This window comes from Heliangelus exortis, chromosome 1 (genome assembly GCF_036169615.1).
Source record: "Heliangelus exortis chromosome 1, bHelExo1.hap1, whole genome shotgun sequence".
NCBI classification, from domain to species: domain Eukaryota; kingdom Metazoa; phylum Chordata; class Aves; order Apodiformes; family Trochilidae; genus Heliangelus; species Heliangelus exortis.
The window spans coordinates 64585797-64609753 of NC_092422.1; the positions used below are offsets into that span (position 1 = coordinate 64585797).

A 23957-nucleotide genomic window follows, 5' to 3' on the forward strand; every position below is an offset into this window, starting at 1 on the left:
TTCCTGCACCTCAGGAGGGCCAAGGAAGCCTGAGCTTAGGCTTCTGAATAAGTGGTTGATTTTCTTGAAGAAATTTATTTTCAATAGGAGACAGCTACTCTTCTTCCAGATGCTGCTCTCCCATCAACAATGTAAGAGCTGTCAGTCTTGACTGTCCAAACTGAGCTATAGACATCTGGACATTCTACATCAGACCAGGGGTGAAATTTCATCTAACAGAAAAACCAGAAGGGAAAGTCGAGAACCCCAGGAAGACAGCATTTTGGCACTGATACCCTCTCTGGAGTATTAAAGGACCTCAGGGCTTATGTTAGCATGGATGCATGTGGAGAGGTGCTTGCCCACTCTTACACTTTAAGCTACCAGGATGCAGGACAACACTGATACAAAAACTGAAACCACAGTGATCTGACACTGTGTGCTCATTTATCATAACCCCTCTCTCTGCAGGATTTATCAACATATCTCTGAGCTTTTGGTTAATGCAGCTACCTAAAATCCAGGCCAGTCTGGCTTATGTCCATCTGATAGCTCAGATCACAGGCAACTGCATGCACCGCTCTGCAGGGACAGTTTTGCTTAGTTGCAGTAGTCAGTTCTCACAGTGGCTTCTTGGCAGTAATTGCACAGTGAAAGCAAATTGCTCTTGTGACAATAGGACTCAATATATATTTTCATATTTCATATTATATTTCGTATAATCTCGTGTTGTTCAAGTAAAATGCAAAAACGACAATACTTGAAACCAAAAGGGAAAAAAAATTAAATCAGAACAGCTCTTATCTATGGCATATTTTAAATTAATTTGAAATTAAATTAAGCTTTTCAAAGATAAATCAGTTTCTTGTGGCTCCAAAACAAACAGTAAGCAACAAAATCCAGATTTGCTTGCACAGAAATGATTTAAGTGGTGAACATGGAGGAGTCTTAGACAGCTGAGCTGAATAAAGTACATTTGCAAGTTCTTGAAAAACCCACGTAAGAGGGAGTCCCACAGAGACTGTGAACTATGACTCAACTTGATAAGATTTTCATAGGGGAATAAAAGACATAACCTATGATCTTGGTTGCTGTGATAGAAAACTGGGTAATAAATGATCCTGTTAGTGTCTTAATCATAGCTTACACAGAATTTTCTCTTGCCAACATTCCTCAGTTTTAAAATGTACTTTGGCATGGCGTGATTGCATGACTGTCTCAAGTGAGCTCAATCACTCTTCCAAGTGGAGGAGTCTCCTTGTAGACCACCAAAGTTGAACATGTTGGAAGAAAGGGACTAGATGAAAAGCAGCCAAGGGGACTTCCTAGGAAATTGTGCAGCCAGCCATCAGCATCCTTTCGTGGAAACACCAGTAACAGAAACATCCCCAGAGAAACATTTGGGCAAGCAATGATGACAGATGGATCCAGTGAGTTCCGCTTCTTCCTTAAGCAATATCTGCTGTTAGTTGGAAGCATCCAGAAAGCCACTCCACACTTAAAAATGAAAAAAACTAATTGCAAGGAGAAGAGATAAAGATAAATTAGCTTCCAATGTACATCGTTGACATGATAACCTGCATTTTACTAATAAAGCTGGATGAAAGTGTTGCATAGCAACAGTCAGAGAGAAAGATCATTCCGTATCATAACCAAGAGTCTGAGCACAACAAGGGCTGGTCATGTCCAGAACTTGCAGGTATTAAGCTCTCAATACTGCTCAAAACTATTTTATTTATTTTTGTTATTATTTCATTAAAATTTTATTATTTATTTACTTATTGCTACCCCTTCTGGTTTGCCTGCACATCCTTCCTAAAATATAGAAAAAGCTTAAAAACTTAAAAATGTTGGTAAGTGAAGCTTTGTTAGATTTTTGTGTCGTTTATAAGTCTTGTGATCTGTTTAAAGTCAGAAAACTCAAGATACAAAATGTGTATTCTGACTGCAAGGCAGGAAGAGGCAACACCAAGGCTTTGAGTAGAAAACCTATACACTTACAAGAAAATAGATGAGAAACCATATTTTTGAAACTACAGTCCCTAATTTAAAAAAAAAAATAAATCAAACACCTAGTGCTACAGTGCCATTCTGTGAAATTCTCAGACTTGTTACTACATTTGGTCATTGGTAAAAAACCTGGAACCCTAGTGGCTTCCTATATAGAAAGCTGTGCAAGTTTCTTGAGCACAAGTGAAAATTGAGTTATTTATAGTTTAACATTTCATGCTTCATATCTTTGAAACTGGTGTAATTTTCTTCAAAATACAGGGGCTCCAGTTTCATTTTTGCAAACCTACATATTTAAAGGAGGGTGTTTAAACAGTGTTGGCAGCTTTGTATTTCTAAATGTTAGCGTTCTGGGTTTCATCTAAATAAAGAAAGCAGGATTTGCAGCTGAAAATTCAGTGTGCAAGCTCAAAAAATACCGTTTTAAAATATGTGGAAAAGCAGAAACGCCAATTAAAAATATGTGTCATAATTGGACCGTAATGTCTGCTTGACTGTTACTGTTACCAGCGCAGTTGCTGCAGGAAGCAGAGTACCAGGGCCAAGTAGAGAAGCACAGGAATTAACTTTTAGCTACTCCAGCAGGGCAGAGCCCTGTGAATCACACTAGGAAGCACAGATCAGATCCTCCAGTGTAAACACCATGCAGGGCTGGCACTAGTCCCCCGTGCACCCTGTGAGGACTGCTGATGTGGCATTCCCCAGGCACACATTTGCTTTGCGTAATTGCAGGCAGTGGTTCTCAGGCACCGGAGGCCTAAGTGTGGATCTTCACATCATCTGCTTGGGGTGAGCAAAAATAGATGGGGGAAAGCAAATTCTGAGCATAGCCACGGGCTCCCAGGGCCATCTCATACACCTCTTGGGGTCACTGCTCTCTCTGGAGATAGGGTGTCTTCACCCCACCACACCCGTGTCCTACACATGCATTTAAGCCCATGGAGACTTGGGTGACCCATCCCAGGCATGTGTCCTGCTGGATCTACAGAACTGTGTTGCTGGCATCCCCTTGGGTTTGCCAGCAGTTTTCTGCTTCAATGCAGAGTGCTGAGGACCCATCTCCATTTTCACACCACTGTTTAACTTGCTGAATCAGGATTCCATGAACTGATTCAGACCTGGTTCCTGGTGACTAAAACCAGACACTCCCTTCCTCCCCAGGCAGGGGTAGATCCTTAGTGCTTTCAAGCCCTGTTCAGTCAGGCAGCTACAGGACTGAAGCCCAGATATGCTGCTTTCCCTCACAGAGCAAGTGGTGACAGATAAAGCCTTACTTCAGACGGCCGGGTATTTTTTATACAGCACTGTCAATTTGCAGTCTGAACCTTATTTATTTAATTTATTTATTTATTTATTAAATCTTTGCAGTCATATGATCATACAGGATAATCCCTGCACATACAGATCCTTTAGTTTACAGGACTAATCTACTCAAAGAGAGTCTGGGCGGGGTACAGGTGAAACTCCTGTTTTTTCTCTTCTCAGTCAGGTGGGATCATATGTGGAATAAAGCAAATATCTTAGGAATGCTTTTTGCATTGAAGACTTTATGATAGGCATAGTTTTATCTATGTAAAGTTGTCTTCTGCCAGGTGGTTTTATCATTCATATGTAGAAGTCTACGACTTAGAGGGGCATTCTAAGTAAATGTACTGGCTCAGCTTCCATTTGCATCTCCTCACCCATCACAGAAGGTGTAATATAATACAAACATAGCCATTTCCCACTAAGACAAGCATATAGCCTCAATGCCATCTGCCCTTTTCAACTTTTCCCTATTTTATTTAGGAGGAGTTTAAGAGTGTTAGCAGTTTGTTCATGCTGTAATCACTGCTGTTGCAGGAAGCTCACCAGTCCTCACAGACTCCATCATAAGACAGCCTGCTCAAGCGTGCGGGACACCCTGCATTCTTCATTCTAGATTATCAGTGAGACAAAAAATTTTGTTCTGCCAACCAGGCCCATTTTTTAAATGCAATTTATCTCTTGAAGGCTTCTGTGCAGAAGCCAATGACCTCTCCAGTGAATTAAACCTTCTTAGATAATCTTCTAACAAAGCCTCAGAGATCTTTTCGCTTGGACTGGATTTTCTTGGCTGTCTTTAGTTTTCATATCTTGAATTAGATAATTTATTATCTTCTGAAATATTTCTGGCATATGCATGAATAAGAAAGATACTCTGCAGAACTTGTAGTCATTTGTGCTCTGTTCTAATTTGTCATTCTCAATGTAACTGGATGACCCAGACTCCCATTCAAAACCAATAAGACATTCTGCTCTTGACTGAAGGAAAATGTGCCTGAATTGCATTTGTTGTACTTATTGCAAATCTTTGATTCAGTTGTTGGGAAAGGTTTTTTTGTTGTTGTTGTTGTTTGTTTATTTTTTAATTTAGTAGTTGCAGTATGGGAAGTTCAAGATGATGTGTATGCTGTCAGTCCATTTTCCATTACCTGATGTGATCCCTCACTGTTATCCACTGTGACAAGAAAAAAAAAAAGCAAGGGTATATTGTGCTTGTGATACTACACCCATTTGTATTGCTCAAATCCTAAGGAAAATAGGAAGTATTGGAGCTTTGGTTTCTATTCTTTGTCCTCTGTGAATGTTTCCCTAATTTCTAGACAAAGAGAGATGTTTCACACTTCTTTGCCATGACACGCTGTTTGGCAATTGCCCTTAGGGTCTAAGTCCCATTTTCTGTTCTTACTTAGAGCTCAGCTTTTGATGCCATGTGAGGCAGGATCCTGACAAGGAGAAAGCCTGACAGCACAGCAGTAGTTTCAAATACTCCAACAGGTTCACTTAGGCATAGTATTGCACAATGACCTAGTTAGGAGCTATCTCAGGAAGCGATTAATCTTTGTCAATCTATACTTACTCTAGAAGCACTTGGACCCTGAAGAACTCCCTGGAGTCAGATCTCTTCCTGACAACTTTCAGTGAAGGGGTTCAATTCTGCTCCAGAGTGCATTTACTCACTTCAGTAGCTCAAAACTCATCCAGGGTCCCTGGATGAAGGTGACTTTCAGTACAATAGCAATAGAAATACTGATCATACATCATAATCAAATTTCAAACACCAAATGGGATGGCAGATGAGTTTCTTCTGGTGTCTACATCAGCCAGTCATTAGTAGCTCCTGGTGTTACTCTGGCACCATATTTTTTTCCCTTTCAACTCCTACGTATTTGTTGTGGATCATATTTTCACCAAATCACAACCCTTGTGAACTGTTGATTTCTGCAGAAAGCAGCAAGTGCCTGGACAACCTTTCACATATGTTGCTCTGGTCATCGTGTGCCAACATCTCTGCAGCTCCTACTTTTCTGGTTGTGGCTTCCCTCTCTTTGGGCAACGCTACCTCCTTTGGCATTTGTTTCCACATCATCTGCAAATACCATCTGGCCCAGGGCCCCCTTAAGTAACAGCTTCTTTCATCTGACCCATGGGGTGGCCTATGAATGCATTACACTTGGGACTCCTCCAGCTCTTTAGTCACTCCACTAGAAATTATTTCTTTAAATGCTGCAACTGTTCTAAATTACTCACCCTGACACTGGGAATTCACAGATGATACCTTTAAAAAACAACCTAATTTCTCTCTCAGGCTTTATAGCTTGGTCAGTAGCCTGTCCCTGTCGTTATCAGTGATGCTATTTTCCTCAGCAAGCAAACTAGGGGTTGCCTTTGTGCAAACTCTTTCTAAAGTAAATGTTAATATAAAAGTTTCTGATGGCCTTCCCCTTGGGCATGCAGTCTCCCTCTATTACTCATTCGGGATTCAATACACAAAGTTCTGCCTCATTTAAACCATTTTCTGACCAGAAGTCAGAAACTTCTTCAATGCAAGTAACTGCCTCTGTGGAAGCTGCCCTATTGCTACTTTTTAGTTAGTCTATTTGATACTTCCAAGGAGCCACGTTTCTGGTTTTTTCATGTACTTTCGTGTACTTCAAGAAAAGCTTTTATAAGGCTCTGCTTTGCAAGATGCACGGTCTACATATTAAACATTTTGATAAAAGGCTTTGGCCTTGCCATCCAGAAACACTGTCAAGATTCTGTCCTGCTTTATCTTTACCCTCAGAAAGTATTAGTCCATTGACTGGAAAGCCCTCCTACTGCAGACAAATGTCTTCTTAGAAGAAATGCTTTTTCTGTTTTGAGCCCATTGCTGCAGGTGCCAAGCATGCAAAGGCCACCAGGGAAGGGCAGTAACATGCCTGGTGTATAGAGCAGCATTGCCTGGCTTCACTGCTGCTGGCTCAGAGGCAGCAATTACACTATAAAGCTGCAAAGCATGTTATTAATAAAAATACAGCACCGTCTTTTGGAGGAGGTGCTGCCTGGCCTAATAATTTTAAACTACTTATTCCCTCACCTAACTAAGAAGAAAGCAGGGACTGGGAGTTGCAACCTATAGGCAGCTGAGCTGCCAGAAAGGGAACAGTTCAGTTAAATCATACAGGTTTTGTGCAGAGGAAAGCTTAAGTCAAGACAGCAAAGAGACACAGAACTCTTCTTGACTTGAATCTGGCCCTTGAACTGGGAGCTAGACCTGCAGAGTCCTGCTTTTAGGTGAGCAGGCTTGCTGCTAATATACTTGTCTGAGTAGACAAACAGCAACAGAGGCAGTTTGCCAAACACTTGTCCTTGTTGTCAGAGTGAAAGAGTATTGACTCACACCTCTGCCAATTTGGTTTATGGTTGCTGTGTGGTCAAAGATTAGTAAGATAATCTAAGGCACTGATCCAGGTGGGTTTCCACTACCTCTGTAATAAAGCTCTTCTTTGAGAAGATTTTACTTGAGACTTTGTCTCTTTGCTCTTTGTCTCAAGTAAAATCGATGTTCTTATGAAGATTGACATTAGAATGGTAAGTAAGGGGGTTTTGTTCTCTTTTTTTCACTTCTTCACAGGAAAGAAAGGCCTTTAATAATTTCTTACAGTGGCAGTACAGTCTTGTTAAACTTTATAAGCTTTGTAATGTAGAATTACTTTTATATAGTACAATAGCTGACGTGTAATGATAAACAGCATTATTTTATTATTCCTGTGACTCACTTGATATCAGCCCACATTTATTCATACTTTGAGGAGCATATCAATGGTTAGGGAAATTTTCTTTAGTTGCCAAGAAATTAATATTTTAGCTCATTTTACTTATGTTGCGTCTCTACCACTGTAATAACATTCAGACATTTAGGACAAACTTCCTTTTGGAGGCCAGTGGCTTGTGATCTCAGATTTGTAGGCAGCAGACAGCTATTTTATTCATATATGTCTTTAAAGGAACTAGAGTTAGTAATGCTGGTAAAATAACAGATGCTGAATGTAACTTCCATGTGATCAGGTAATTATAGCATGAGCATCACCTGATAACTTTGTTGTTCTCTTGTACAGTCCACACTCTGATAGTTTCAAATATTTGACTTCTTTCTGCTTCTCCCAGGGTATCAGATGGCTCTAAACCATGAGTGTGGTCTAATAGGCTCTATGCAGAAGGCTCTGCCCTTTTACTTTCCCTGAAGGGGAAATTGCTTAGTAAGGAGGGCCTTCTGGGCTCATGAAATATGAAATGCATGGCCAGGGCCTGTCTGGCTGTGCCTACCTCCTTCTTGCTGAAAGTTTTCTTAATTTTTTTTTTCCATCATTGTGAGAATTATTGACCCCCTGTTGCCAAAAGTACCTGAGATAGGCCCAGCCATCTGCCATGCCTCTGGGACTGCTATATTCCATCTCCTGTCCCTTCAGTCTAACTCCAGTGTTTTCCTTTTGCAGAGGAGAGAAATGGTCCTTCTGCAGCCTCCAGCTCTGATCCTGTCACACCTGGTAATCTGACTGCCTTCTGCTTACCTAATGTACAGTAAACTTCTTATCAGTAAAAGTCTCTGACAAAAGAGGAACCTGAGTGGTTATATGAAGAAAAAAAAAAGAGACCTATCTAAAAAAAGCACTTATTTTCTAAGGTGACCAAGAGATGAGTCATAAATGGTTCCTCTTGTTCATTCTTCTAGCTACCAGGCATTTCTGTGAGTACTATATAAAAAAAATAAGCATCTAAATGCTTCATGTTGCTGAAGAATTGCTAAATGCATGGTTCAGTTCTTCAATCTGTTCCATTCCTTTGAGATCAGGAATGAAGAACAAAACAACCCATAATTTAAAAATTATAAAAGAAATCACTTAAATGCCACTATTTGAAATGGAGGAAAGGATACTAGCTACAACAAGGAGATAGTTTTTTTCTGGGTTTTCACAAACTTGTACTTTCAGCTTGTCTTCCTCTGATGATTTCCTGTATCTCCAGTGTCCCACCACTTTTTGTGCTTGACTGCTGAACAGCTTTTGGTCACGGGCTTCTTTTAACTAAGCACACACAGCTGAAGTTTTCATGCTGGTTGAATTCTTTAATTGGAAAAGACTCAAGACAAATATGAGAGGCCACCAGATCCCTTCCTGTCATCTGTAAATAATTTCCAAAGACTGCACAGAATATTGTAGATGTCAAGTTTTCAGTAATCTTAGAAGGAGAAAGGGAAGATCCTAGTGTAAATACCAAGTAGTATATAATATCTGTCCTTGGAGATCAACATGCCAATCAAACTGAAAATATGCACTTTAGTAGAAAACCACCTGCAGCTTTAGTCAACTTTAGCTGATTTTTTTGCAGACTACCATTTTTGCAAGAGTGCAGGACAACCCTGAATGTAAGGTGACCTCTCCCTGCCTGTTCTAGCAGGAAAACCAAAACCAAAACCAACCAAACTATCAGTGTTGATAAAAATTCACTGAGTTATCATTGCAACCCAGAATGATCCTGCCTCTCATAAGTCACCCCCCATGCCTGATGCTGACAAGAACAGTAATGTGGAGAAGGAAGTATGGTGCTTTTAAGGGCTGGGATTATTCTGAGATGAGGCCAGTCACAGGGAACGAATAAGTGGTTCCTTATGAAGTCAAGAAAAAGCCAGCAAATAAAAGTTTTGCCTCTTTAAGTCTTGAAGGGTATTTCCAGGAGAATTTCTGGAGAGGAGCATACAGAAATGACAGTAAAGACCTCTTGAGTAAAGAGCATGTGGTTTTGTGCCTATGATGCATGGATAATGACATGAATGCTACCTGTAGGCAATTATGTAGTTTATGGGAGTCTAGAACGTGACCCATATATTAATGGAAATAATTATATCAGTAATGAAAGGTATACCTTACATCTAGATCCTAGGATCAACAGCTGTGGGAAACCACAGCAAGTTCAGAACTGGGTTTGGTCATCAGATGGTAGAAGAAGGAACCATGAGCTACTAATATTCTTTGTGAGCAGCAGTGCCTTCAGCTAGCATTTCAGGATGCTATTAAAAGCTGTAATACCCTCAGAGATCCTTTTGAAACATTTGATAGATTCCCAAGTGTAAGTACATTTATGTCCAACTTTATCCAGGAAATAAGGCAACTGGAGACAGGAATGGCTTTCCTATATGCAGACAGCCAGATCCCATGGAAGAGCTCCCTTCTGTTTCTGAGCATTGCTTTGCTCTCTATGCAACTTGTGACTGCAACAGTGAAGTTGAATTTGTGGCATAAAAACTCTAATGGAAAAGTGCACATTAGTTCCAAAGGTTGACTAGAAGTCCTGAACATGGTACATCTATCCCAAATTCTACACAGACTGAATGTTTTCACACCAAGATCCCTTCTGAAAATTACTTCATTTCCTTTAGCTGATTTATGATTTAGGGTTCAGTTTCTTTGAGAAAAAGATTAATCCTGTTAAGAGTCTAAATGCCCAAGTTTCCAAGAAGAAGTCATTTCTCTCTCCCTCCTTGTCCTGTGCCTGGTTCCAAAATCTGGAAGAAAAGCCCTCACATCATTTTTCTAGATTCATTTAGCTAGAAAAAGATTACTGTATGTAATAAAAGCTTTGAACAGAAAGAGTACTCAGTTTTTAAAAATTTTGCAATTCTTGTGACAGATCCAAACGTCGCAGAAACTGCTGAAGACATTCTTCAGATGTACAGTCCTGATTGCAGTCATAATTGTGTGATTGCCTGGATATAGCTGTAGCATTCAGACCTCTAAAATAAGTTTGCTGGGGCTGATTTCTGTTGACTCAGTCAAGCAGATCATAAGGTATCCTCTGAAAACAGAGGAGCCAATATGAAGTTGTTTTGCTTGGACCTATATCCCAACATTGCGCATAGCTAAATTGCTCAGTACCACATGAAAACATAGCTCTGAACCACAGGAGAAAAGTCATGGCTTAAGGATGTATTACACATAAGTGAGGATGACATGGATGGCTTGACAGCTTACAGATGCTGGGGAGGAATACATTTCAGGAAAGCCAGGGTTGTAGATCATTGCCTGGCATCTCTTCAGCTCTGTAAGCTGTTCTCCCTGGGATGGGGTTTCAGAAAGGAATGTTGTCACGGGAGATTTTACACTATGACTAAAACTGCTGACTTTCCAGCAGGATGTTTAACCTCCCGTTACAGGTTCAGTGCTTGCTTTATTTACTAATGCAGCCTCTAGTTGTTAGGTGGCAGAGGAGCTGGGGTAAACGTTCTGCCTTGGTAGCATATGTGTGAGCAGAGAAAGTACCATCTACCCAGCATCATAGTTACTACTGCAAAGCAGCAGGAAAAGCCCTCATTTGTAGTCAGGGAAGAATTACAAGGAAAGAGCATGAAAAGGAGTTGGAGTTCAATGTCAGCTTTGATACCATCAGAAAAATTAGATGGAATACCAGGCTACAATATAATTTCTGTTACGTTCACCATGCTGGGAGAACCTGGACAGAGTCCACTGAAAAGGCAACAGCTGCAGGGATGTTCTATGGCCATGCAGTTCTGCTAGAGATCAGGAGACTGACTTGGGAAAAACTCCTACAAAAATATAGCTTTTGCTGTATGGCAACAAACCACCAGCCAGGGGTCAAAATCTTACCTGCAATTGCACCAAAATATTATTTTCAGTGAAATAGTTCATAGTCAGTCATTGCTCTGAAAGATCAATAATACTTAAATGGTAGCAATTTCTTAACACCACAGAAATGACAAGTTCCTTTCTAGCTGCTATTTTCTGGTGGCAAGAATATAGCTCAAAACACATAAATTAAGATTGGGGAACACGTAAGCACATGTAAGCATTGCTAACTGCTGCTGTGTGTTTGGTTCAGTCACTGGCTGTGTTCTCAGGACCTTTATGAGTGAAAAGGTTTTATCTTGAATCCCAGTTTTCTGAGTCATGGAATTTTATGAGATTCTTCCCTCTTGTCCTTCCCCTCCTCTCAAAGGATGTTGTTGGCAGCCGTCATGGAAATATCTGAAACCACAGGCTTCATGAAGCCTGAAAAAAAGAGAAAGCAAATAAAGCCACCTTTAATATGTATATGCATAGACATGCATACACCCATAGGTATATTATATAAGGTATGTATATAAGGTATGGATGGGTGCATCCATGTATATGTCTCTCTGTATGAAGGGAGGGAGAGAGGCAAGGATTTCAGTTTTGGTTTTGTTTTGGGTTTTGTTTTGGTTTTTTTTTTTTTTTTTTTTTGAAAGTTTCAAAGCAATGCCAGCACTCTAAAAAAAAAATTAAAAAAAAAAAAACAATTAGAGAAAGTTTGAAGATACACAGCTGGTTTGGAGAAGATTCAGCACACTGCTAGACAAGGTCCTTTAGGAGACAGCACATTTCCAGCTGGGTTTTGTGAGCAATTGATGCACTTGAGCAGCTTTTCCCATGGATGGAGGCAGTAGTCAGCAGGGAGCATGAGCTACCTGTGAAGGAGCACAAGAACTCCAGCAAGAGAGTCTGGCATCCTGATACTGCACTTAGTGTTCTCCCTCGTGGTTGTCAAGTTTGCATCATACTTTGTGAGGTCATAAGCTAAGGATCCAAAAATTACATTCCTTCTCATGAATAAGCTTTAGCATGATCTGGAATGACTCATCAGGTTAAAGGGTTGTCGGGCCAAGCTATTTCTGAAAATATGCCTTTAAATACTGGCTGAGTTCTCTGAGAAGGCAATTTTGTACAAAAAGCACGAAGTATTGCATACAGTAGGCATTAAATATTTAAATACACTTGTCAAGATTTGTAATTCTATATGCTATATATTTTCTTGTCTTATTTTTTTTCTAAATTCCAAAATAAATTTTAAAGCAAAAACACATACACAAATGCTGTCAAATATTCTTAGCATCCAGTATATTCAGACCTATTTAATTAACTTGTCAGGCTTGGTTTTCACCCAGCTCTTTCTGTGGTTATGACAAATTATATCTTCCAGATCTGATTATTCATTAAATGTCTGCTGTGAATTTCAGGCTCCTTCATGCTTAAAATATAGTGCATGTTTAATGGGATTAAGAATTAAAATATGTTCCTCAATTCTATTTAATTTATGACTTAAAATCACAGAATTAAAATTCTAAGGATGCTACAGAACACATCAATTAACTCTCCTGAACTAATTAAATTCCATAATATTTTTTTTTCTGCAGCACATATGTTTTCAGACCTGAAAGAGATGATTGGAGTGTTTATTACCAAGATTAGCTTGAAAGCTTTGTTTTTATATTAGTGGTGTGCACATTTTAATCCACTCTAAAGTAAATTATGAATGCCTCATTGCATTTATCAGAAAGATTCAATGATGAAATTAAGCATTATTTTAGAGTATTTTTTCCCACTGTTTCTTGAGTGGCATAATAAGGCTTGGGAAGCTTGTTGCAGGACTTTGAAAACAGGAATGTCTCACTGCTGCGCTATAGTAAACTACCCAGATTTTGCTCTCCTGCAGCAGGGGAGCAGAATTAGAGTTGAGATTTGCAGAAGCTGCTGCTCAGAAGCCCCTGAGCCTTTCCCAGTGAACATTCGTGGCTTCAGAGACATTCTCATGCCTGATCAGACTGATCAGAGTTGTGTTGCACAAATTGCTGATGGTACCTTTTTTTTCATATGCCTGTTTCTCTGGAGAAAATTATTTTATGTTATGGCTGAAGCTGCTGCCCAAGCAATCACACACCATTTAATCCTCCTTGTCATGAAGATTAAATTTTTTTTTATACTTATTTATTTATTTAGTTAGTTATTTTTAAATGAAATGTTGTCACTGCATGGATGACTTTATTTCCTCCATTCAAGACGGTAAGAGAACCTTAGGCACCTTGGGCAAAATTTGCATGAGAAATTATTTGTACCACCCAGCCAACCACCACTTCATCATACTTACAGGAAACCCCTTCCTCTCTCAACAAAGCAAAAATTTAAAAATAGGACTCTGTATACAGAGACTGATTTTATGACTGCTGTCTTCAGCTGCAGTCCTGTCATTTATGACAGCTGCATAGTTTGCACAGCACAGGTTTTTACAGGCTGAGAATATGCTGAGAGAAATTCAATGTTTATGAAAATGCCATTAGCGTAATAAGCAAGATGGAGGACACACTGTGAAAAGCAAGTTTAAAGGGCAACAAGAGCATCCCAGAAGCATCCTAACAGATCTTTCAAACAGTCTTAACTGGGACAGAAAATATCCCCTGGACAATTTGACAATGATTGCTTCTCCTCCACAAGTACCTTCATGATCCAAATGAGAGACTTTTCCAAGAAGTATTTCCTGCTTCAGCTAGAGGTGCTGGGCTGGGGGAATGCATTAGTTGAAGCAAGTCATACAGATTATATTAAGGAGACCTCACTGACTCTAAACAAAACTGAAAATCAACAAACCTTCGTGTCTTACTAGGCAAACACCTGGAGGAAGATTAAGATTTAATTTCAATAGGTTCCACTTCTTGCAGCCCTTTTGTGTATGATATCTGTGATGACACCTGATTCTCACCCCTCCTTTCGTAACACGTTGCTCTGCAGCATCCTGTTCTGCATGGAAGAAGCCCCCTGGGGTCACCTCATCTTCCTGTAATGCATTTTCAAGTCCCTTCTGTGGTCTGGTGCCCATAAAAAAAACAGCTGCTGTTTAACTGCTTGAGGGAGGCACCTGTAAAACAGGAGCTACATTAAAAGCCTAAGAAACTGTGATACAGGCTTTTTTATATCTGACATTGTTCTGCCTCTCCAAAGCAGGTACAGGGTTTGTTCTTTTAGAGTTTCATCTACAAAGGGCAACTCAAGTGCAGCATGGAGCGTTAAAAACTCGTGGGAGGTTCTTATAAACATCAGTTAAATATTTTTAAATAATAATGTCTATGCCCAGCCCCTGTTAACCAGGTGAGGCTGATTACATAATTGCCATTTTGCTGCTGGTAGACTTTCTTCTCTGCTGGGTAAAAGTAGCTGGACAATAGGTTTTTCTCATTTATGAAACTAGCTTGTGCCACTGCCAGTTTCAGATAGTCACATGAACCCAGTTGTAAAATCCTAGAGGGAAAGTCTGGTTGAAGCCATAGTAAGCAACAAGGCCCTGACTGGCCATAAAGTTAAATGCTCCTGACTGTTGGACTGAAGAGTCTGGCATCCATGGTGTCCAGGGCAAATTTTGCCAGTCAGTTTTGGAGGAAAGAAATGGGGTCTGCAGTTAAGTTTCAACAGAAAGTAATTAGGATGAGGCAAAAAAATCAGGTATTTCTGTATTCTCTTCTGGCCCTGCCCTGGTGACCCCATGTGCGTCTACACTAGTCATTTGACTTTGGGCAGGAGATAGCACCAACCTCCCCACGCTGCTGTCAGATTAGCTTCATGTCTGTAAAATGCTTTGGCAAGATTTGGGACTCTCCCACCTCTCCCACTGCCTCAACACCCAGGGCTTTGGCAGGTGGCAGAGGTGCCACTGGTGGCAGAGGGATGTGAGCAGCCTCTGCTGTAGCCACTCTCCTACCTACATTTATGCACAAAGCCACATTTGTGGGGCTGTAGTGTGCTTTAATTATGTCTCTTTTTTGCTCTGTCATTTTCAATATGCAGCTGTATATATTTTGCTGTCTTCGATTGGTTCTGTGGTTGTGTTTGTATTGAGCGAGGTTATCTTCTGAGCAGCAGCACAGAGCAGTGGGAGTAAGAAAACATGTTATAAGTGGAGGAGCAGGATTGTTTTACGCTTAGTGTAACTTCTCAGATGTTTCACTTGCCCTCCTCCACTTCTTTGGGAAGTGGGAAGTGACCTTTCTCTCTTTTTCTCAGCATCCATGCGTTTTCCTGCGCTCGTGGGAAAAGCAGCCGGGCAATGACCTAATTCGATGCAAATGAAAGGGATTTCCTAGCAAAGGATGGTAATTTGCACAGCACTGGCAGGTGTATGAAAGGGCTGAATGGTAACCTGGGAGTACAGAGAAGGGAAGACCTCTGCTGTAACAGTGCTATAATCACCTCACACAATTTACAAATTGCCAAGAGCCAGAGCTCTGAAGTGCCGTGCTGTTTTTTATATAAAATCTATTTGATTGCTGCACCGTGGCCGTTTTCTATCAGCCCTCATTATCACTGCCCTCAGTAGCAAGGCTCAGAAAAGAATGGAGTTCCTGCAGCCTTCCATTCATGAAGGTGGTGGTGGTAGAGGACACTCTCTTTGTAAAGAATAAAAAGGAGAGAACTGCTCGTAAGAATATAATGAAATGGGCTGCAGACACAGCTTGTCCTCTCAAAATTAAACCAGGAATCATCTTCCAAACACAATGCCTTACCTCAAGGCAGACTCTTACATGCCTTATTGCTGTTATTCCACGCCATGGGGCTGCTGAGAGTCATTTCCGCTTACACTTCCACGTGTTTTTCAGCAGACTGATCTATTAGGCAGGTTTCTCAAAAATAGATAATATGTTGTGGTTTTGTATTAGTTAGGTTCTTTGTTCTCAGATGTTAACTTCTTCTAAAGCTTTATTTTGTCACCTCTGTAGATCTGGTAGATTAAGCACGCATCATTCAAAAACATCATCAAAAAGATCAGCAGCAAAGAGCACACAAATGAATTTTAGCTAGGTTGAAAATATAATAACATCTTAATAATAATACCTGGGAAGTTCCTTAGGAGTTTGCTAAATGAAGCCATCACTGTACTACTTAAAATTTTGCTTGAGAAGTGCTTTTAGGGAGGCTTAATTATCAGAATTAATTCCCAGAGCTGTGCATTTTTAGATTAATTTTACTGACTATATGGAGGTAAGAGAGAGCAATAGCATAAGAAAACCACTAGCGTTTACACCAATATATAATAACAAAAAAGAAGACTTTTTATTCCACATTTCTGCAAAAATATAAGAAAAGATAACACGGAGGTCTATACCATTGTAATTAATAACTAATTAATTATAAATGCATAGTTCCACAAATAGTTTTCAAAAAGGCTGCCACAAATGTGGCAATGAAGAAATGAGAATGTTCTACAGTTTCCTAGTCTAGGATATTACATTTTACTGTGCTTTGCACATCTTAACTGGAGAGTAAATCTGGTAGCAGCCTGGTATGAATGTGGCTTCATCCCTCATTAGCAAGAGGGACAGAGAAACAGGGATTGGATGATATGCATAGAAATATCCTGATGCTTATTCCTTTCCTTCCTATGTTATATGAACCACGAGATGAAATATAATGTTTAAATTGCACCTGCATGTACATCACGTGTTTGTGCACTGTTTTTTTTCTGAACATTATCACCTGCCAACCATACACCAGATCATGCATATAGTGTTATTTTTATATATGGAGAAGTATGAAGCAATATCATGCTTTTCTATCGTATTTTAAACAATGTCATGTTTATGTATTTACCAAATCTATCTGTGAGAAAGAAAAGTGTGCAATAAAAAAACAACAATTACTCAGTCAAAATTAAATCAAATAAAAATTGTTTAAAATTAAATATATATATATACACACACATATACAAGGCTGTCACAACAAAGAATGCTTTCTTCTTACAGAGCAAAATAATCTTTATCTTCAGGAAAAGTAAAGCAGATGTTCACATAAAAGAATATCTGCTGAGCTTTGTTTTGCACATTTTAAAAAAAATGAAGGGTATTTCTTCCAGGGAAGAAAGAGCTTATGACTGAGTTAATCTTCAACCAGAAAAATAACAGTCTCTTTCAGTAAAAGTTTGGATCCTTTTTGCACAGCTCAAATAATGAATGCTCACAATTAGCAGTTGACCCCCCAAAAAGTAATTTAGGAAAAGCAAAAGGTTCAACGTTCATTGTTTATTACAAATTAAATGACAATGTTGATTGTTTATCACTCATACCTATTAAAAAGTTAAACATTTACAATTCTGCAGTGTAGACAAGACACTGGCTTTGGCTCTAAAAGGAACTGGGTGTGAAAAATACATCAGAGAAAATCTGAGGTTTTTTCAGAGAGAGGGAAATCCAGGAACTCCAGGTTATATTTTCAGACTAACTAAATTTCATGTATGGAATCACAGTGGCTTCTCCTTCCTCTCACAGACATGTTTAAAAGTCTATCTCCATTTGAAAAGTTTTCACATTTGTGCTGAAGGTATTAATGTATATACTTAGCAAAGCGTATGCTGAAGGCCTTCTTTCTTAATACAAAAATATTTTACTGCACAACAAGCAAAAACAGGGAGAAAGAAATGTAGTGTACCCTTTTCTGAACACAACTAGTGAAATACCTGAAGATGCTGGTAAGCTGACTTCTACATATTTCTGTCAAAACCTCTAGTACTTCTCTGTGAGCTGCCTCATTCTCTTCCTTACCCCTCAAAAATCCAATTCTATACTTGTGTATTCTAAGTATGAATCTTTTCAGAGTGACGGAAATCACAGGACAAGGTAAAGCAAAGCAAATGTAGTATCAAAATAACTGAAAGAGAAGATTCCATTGAAACAGTGCAAAATTATTTGATTTCCCTTGCTCCATGGGCAGATCCATCCAAGTATGTGGGTTGCAGAGGTGGCAAAATGTGCTTCTGTCTTGCTCTGGACTAGTGAGTTGTTCTCATTCAGCTCATCAGTTCTGATCCCTCAGTTCAATGTCTTTAACCAAGGCTTAAGAATGGGCCATCCTGGCTTCTGCTTTTCAGGGTGCTGACAACATTTTTCAAACCAAATACTTCTTGGCAAGTGCTTTTTCTGGTGTTGCTTGTTCATACTTTTTGTGTAAAAGTGGAAAGGGGGTTGTTACAGATGTAAAGTTTGTTTTGTTTCTTTGTTTTTGGATGGAGTCTCCAGGAGGACTCTACCAAGAATTCAGAAGAGGGGGAGCTGGGCTTTCTGTAGCAGCTTACTCAAAGAATTCCTTGTTTGTTGGTGGGGGCAATAATATTTTCTATGTTTACTGTTGTCATATGATGACAACATCAGAAACACAAAACTGCTCAGAAGTTGTTGTGGTGTACAAGAACCATGTGCCTGTTTAAATACTTGTAAAAGTAAATTATTTGAGCAAAAAAAGAATATGAATGGTAAGTGTCAACACCTTTTGCTAGTTCACTACATCTGAAACTCCTTTTTGTGCTTGCTTTTATGGCCAAGCTCAAAACTTTCTTTGGTGCTGAGACACTTTATTTTGATGGCACAGACCAGAAACTGTGGGCACAATCTGCAATCACAGCTTTATATAAATATTAATTGAAGGACCACTGCAAGACAAACAGAATTTAAGTGCATCTGAAGCCAATGTAGGTAGCTGAAAAAAATGAAGTCTGATGTGATTATTGCTTGCAAGTCTTCAGGGCACATTGGGGACCACTTGATGGCACAGGTTTTCTTGTTGAGCTTTGGTACTGGATTTTGGTGAGTTTTAAGTGAAAAATGCTAAAAGGTCTTGCTACAGTATTTCCTTAAGCAAAGCAGAATAAAAAGCAAAACATACTAGCTCTCTGTAGAAAAGTAAACATGCTGGACTTCAGCAAGTCTTTTGGCTAGATTCTCTCTTGCTCCTTATTTTTCTTCTGAGTAGTGCTTTGGATAGTATTTGAGGAATGATGAGGAAGGATAGTGATAAAGTGCTGATAAACTTCTATGAATTAAGAAATAGGATGTAAAGTTATTAATTCTGTGGATGAGTAACAGTTGAATCACAACTGACACTTGAATTGGCAGACTCTTTAAAACCCTATTCCAAGTGAAATTCCAAAATAAAGAGTCATTAAAAAAAAAAAAAAAAAAAAAAAAAGACATTTCCAGTGTAAGGAGTTTTTTTTTTCAAGACAGAATTAAGAATTACATTTTTTTTGGTCCTGTACAAATTCTTCCTCATGGTCTTTGAACAGCCAATACTTCTGGCTCTTGACCAGACTTTGATGTGGGAAACTCAAGAGTTGGGAAACAAAATAAGCCTGATTTCCTCAGATTTTTGGACTGCTGAGAAGCCCAGCTCCTGACAGTCCTGGAAGAAGAACCTTCATGTGAGCATCAATTTTGGAACCTGGAGTCAGGTTATTGTGGGATAATTCATACAATGACATGGACCAATCAGAAGGGCCCCTGTCAGTTAAACACTCCAATTACCTTTTTCTGCAATTGCCTCTGCTCTTCTCCACATCCCACAAAGCATTCCAGGGCTACTATGTTAATTGGAAGTAGATTTGTGTGCATGAAGTGGACTTTAATAAGCACCTAAGGGGCACATTCTGGTGTCCTGACTCATGTAGCACCATGGTGTACACCAGAGTTGCAGGGCAGCCTGTAAGACTGCTCATGAAAGGTGCTTCCTGGCCCAGATGAAGGCTGGCTGGGAAGCTCCAAGCCACCTTGGAGGGACAAGAGGCTCCACTGACTCTCCAGCACACAATATGGCCCTGGGCCCTATAAAACAACAGTTACGCTAACGCTACCAACTATTTTTCTTGACTAATGAGTAACATGAGTAGCTCCAGATTGTAAGACTGTGAGCAATGTAAGAACACTGTGAAAACTGGGATTGCAGGCAGTCTTGTAAGAAATTAATAACTTTGACTATTACATGAGTCATCTCTAAAATGGGCCTTGAGTTACGAAGACACACACCAACTGTGGGGGGTATTATGGAAAATTAAAATTAATATGACATAATACCGCTTCAATTACAATAAAAGTACTGCAGCTGGCAGAGATGGGAAAAGTGGGAGGGGCATAACTCCACTGATTAGCATGATTAAATCTATTCATCTGGTTTCCAAAAACAGGGTGCGAATTGGTTTCATCTCTGTATCAGCAGCTCCTGCCAGCCAGGCAGCAAGACAGCCCCGTGCAGACATCCCAGCTCCTGCCCTGCAGGATGAAGCTGGAAGCCAGGATAGAAGGAGACAAAAGGCACTGATTAAACCAAAAAGCTGAGTCAGTAGGTTCTGTGATCGGTTCATAATAAGTTGGGTTTTTTCCTTGTCTTAATGCTGTTAATCACCTTTCGTATCCCTTACAATATGTGCTTCCCGGATAATATAAAACATCCCCTCCAGCATCAGTTCTCCAGCTCTTTCCTCTTTCTAAACCCACATGCACTCAAAATCTCCACCTGGAGGACCATGGGTGCAGATGTCACTAAGTACAGCTTCTATGGTGGTTACTGAGGAATGATGTGTGTCACTGTCCTTTTCATGGACATCATATGACAACCCCAGCAGGAAGAACCAGTGCCAAGTTGCAAATCACCTGGGCAGTGTCCCAGTTGCACTATCTCTAAGAGGCATGTCCTGCCCACAGTGACAACTTGGGATTACAATGTCATCAAGTACTTCATAAAAGTTGTTATCCATGAATTATTTCATAACCCCGTAGAGTATGAAAATATGCTGTAAAGAGTAATTCACATTTTAGAATTATCTCAATTGTGGTTGAACTGGAAAAATAATTATAATGAATTATAATGAGATTACTGATCTCTTCTGAATTACCTCAGTGGAGGTAAAATGCTTTAGAGACCTGAAGGGATTTCAACACAAAGTCCTGCCTAAAAATATTCTAAGTAACATGTCCATCACAAATGTAATATGGAAATATATGGAAACTAAAAGTTGAAAAGCATGTGTCAATTGCTTAGCACATTTCTTCTCCAATATTATCAAAACGTTTTTCAGGATTTTATCAACAACAAATCTATTTTATATTGTTAAAAGACAGTGCAATGTTTTAAAGCCTAGCAGTAATAGGTTTAATGTCTCCTGTATGCAGCTCACATATTGTGAAAAGACTGTGTATCTGCCAGTGAAGAGAACGCCAGTCCTGAAATATTTTTCCTTTTGCAAACTAAACACTAAATGGTTTCTTTATATGAAGTAACTGTCCAGTGTACATCCTGCTGGGTAAAGAACTGTCTTCTATGATATATTCCTTTTGGCTGAATAACCCTTAACATGAATGAATGTAGAGTAATTAATTTATTGTTCAAAACACAGATCTTGGTATAAATACACAGTACTGGCTATAAATGTTGCTTTTAGGATCAATATTTATCATTCCTCAGTGATTGCTATTGGAGTGATGCTGCATTTACAAATGGAAACAAATCTTTTTTTTCCCCAATTTAACTGCCAGGCTTGCAATCTTAGCTTCAGATTCAGGAGTCAGCTTTTGAGAACTTTGTTTTTGGTGCATAACCCCCAGCAGCTTGAGATGGGCAGATCTTCAATGGCATCACCCACGTAGTTGGTCCCATCTTCCCTGCTGCCTTACTCAGGGTGGGTGCAGAAAATAAATAGTGGGAGCAGAGCAAATGGTGCTGCCCCTGCCCTTCCATGATCTCTCTGCTGCTGGCACACAGGCTGCTGCATCTAAAAACAGGCTTCTTTTTCACTCAGATACATGAAGAGACCTGTCTGCCTCAGCCACTAGCACAGGCCTCATCCAGCTGGTGGGACCACACCTGCCCATCATTCACATCATTTCTAAAGCTGGAGAGACCAGGGACATTTGTGTCTCAGTGGAGGTGCAAGCTGGGGTGCTCAGCCTGGACATGGGATATGGGGACATGGCTGCCCACCTCTCTCCATTGGCTTGTCGAGGAGGGTTAATGATTAACTTTGATTAATCACCCATTTCTTAGATGACTGAAGTCTCGTGAGGCAAATCCCTTTCTGTTCCCAAGTGAGCAGCAGCGTGTCACCTGCAATTCTCATCTCCGTGTCACCTGTAATTCTCCTTTTAATAATGCCACAATACTATATTCTATAATAAGTAAGTAATACTATTTAGTTCAAATAATTTTTCAAGCTGAAGCAATGTGCTTTGATGTATGTTTACTGGTTGAGGAGCAGATGGATCCAGATCAGTTCTACTTAAAATAGCAAAAGCTGCTTTCAAACTAAAATACCCAACCTGACCTAGACTGGAGCAGCTCACTGATTCAGGCTTTTCATTTGTACATTAAACTGTTGAACTTATTGTTCTACGGCACAACATAGATTGGACATTGGTTGTGGAGTATTTTAAGACACCTCCCCCTCCTCTGCATTTCCTTCCTCTGTCTGCTGCTTTTCTTGCTTTCACCTGCATCTGCCTCCTGCTCACCCTCCCTCTGCCTCCACCTGCAGCCGCCAGCGCTTCAGGGACTTTGACTTTTTTTTTCTCTACCACACCCTTGCTATAGTTTTGGCAGTAACAACAGAATTTTACAGTGTATCTTGTCTAGGCTTGATTAGAAATCTTAAAATGCTCACTTTGATTTGCTGTTGTAGTGAAGTTCCTGTTACCTGCTATACAAGATAGGTGACTTCAAAAAAAAAAACCAAAAAACAACCAAACAAAAAACCATCTAATTTTTAACTATTAGTAGTCTATTTTTCTGGCATTCCCATCATTCCTTGGTCTCGTAGGCTTAGTTAGTGTACCAAGAATTTCTGGTGAATGCATATTTCCCTATAGAAGGCAGACAACATGGCAACAGAAATGTACATAACACCCTGGCAAGCACTTAAGGAAACAAAATGCAACAACAGAATTCTTTGTGCTTGCACTGATGGCTGTATTTGAATTTAGATGGAAGTGTGGCTAGATTACTATGGATGCAGTGTGGCTCAACCTGACTTTCATAAAGGCTGTTTTCATTATAAATGAATGTCCTTTAGGTTGGAATCAACCTCTAAATACTATTTAAAAATTAGCTCCAACATGGCTGGAATCCCAGGGTCTTGGATGTTTCTTGATGACTTTGTCATACAAGACCTTTCTCTGCCCTTTCACAACAGATTCTGTCAGAAAGTGGTTTTGATGACACTGATTAACAGGCACAAGTGTTGTTTATTTGTGTCCAACACTGAATCTCTTGGTTTCCATAAACCACTCTGCAACTATCACTGTTGCTCCCTAGTGCTCATGGTAAGACAAATCTTCCCTTACTGGAAGAATATGCTTATTCTCCATCTTGCCTTGGAAAAGTGAACTTTTAACTTTGGTTTATCCAGTGTTTTAATCTTCTAAGTTATTTATTAGGTTTTAAACATTTCTGTAGGATGTTTGTCAGATTTTTAAACTCTACTGGCACTCAAATAATCCAAGTATCATCAGTACAAACTTCTGCATATGTGATCTGTGCCCCAAATGTCTCTCCACACTCCATGTTTCTATGCTGGTGTAAAATGAATGTTTTAACTCAAAGAAAATTTTAGTAAGTGTCTTATTTCCTCTTATTCTGACTTCTCCATTGAAAATTTCCCCTGCAATGGCAATTACTCTGCTTACTAATTCCTTCTCTTACTCCCTTTTTCTCTCCATTTACTCCTCTATCATCTTTTGTCTTATAAATTGCATTTATTATTTTTGCATGTCTCCTCCTAAGAACTGATGATTGAGCAGGACCATCTTGGTCACTTCAGTCCCTTGTATATCAACATTTACCTTGACACCAGTTTGTGTCCCACTGATATTCCAGATTTAAGTCTGTTCCAGATCCTCACTGTGCTCACATTTAGGAAACTTGTGTTTTCTAATTTGGAATTATTATTGCCTACATTACTCTCCCCTCATTTGCCTGTTGTACCAGAACTGGAAACCCATCCCCACCTTTTCAATGTGCTCCAGCCTCTTTACCTGTTCTGACTTTCCTAATTTCTCACTAAACTATTTCTAGACT

The 23957-nt window shown here is 39.6% G+C and overlaps 2 long non-coding RNA genes across 2 annotated transcripts; one reads left to right on the top strand and one right to left on the bottom strand.

The window, feature by feature from the left end:
* Positions 1-2429: 2429 nt before the first annotated feature.
* On the top strand, positions 2430-20354 carry LOC139795539 (uncharacterized). Its single transcript, XR_011725694.1, has 3 exons — positions 2430-2778; positions 7770-7820; positions 20077-20354. It is a non-coding gene; the product is annotated as an uncharacterized lncRNA (long non-coding RNA).
* Positions 10931-11970, bottom strand: LOC139795113 (uncharacterized). The gene is made up of 2 exons (XR_011725445.1): positions 11632-11970; positions 10931-11336 (listed from the first exon to the last, which is right to left on the bottom strand). It is a non-coding gene; the product is annotated as an uncharacterized lncRNA (long non-coding RNA).
* Positions 20355-23957: the final 3603 nt, after the last annotated feature.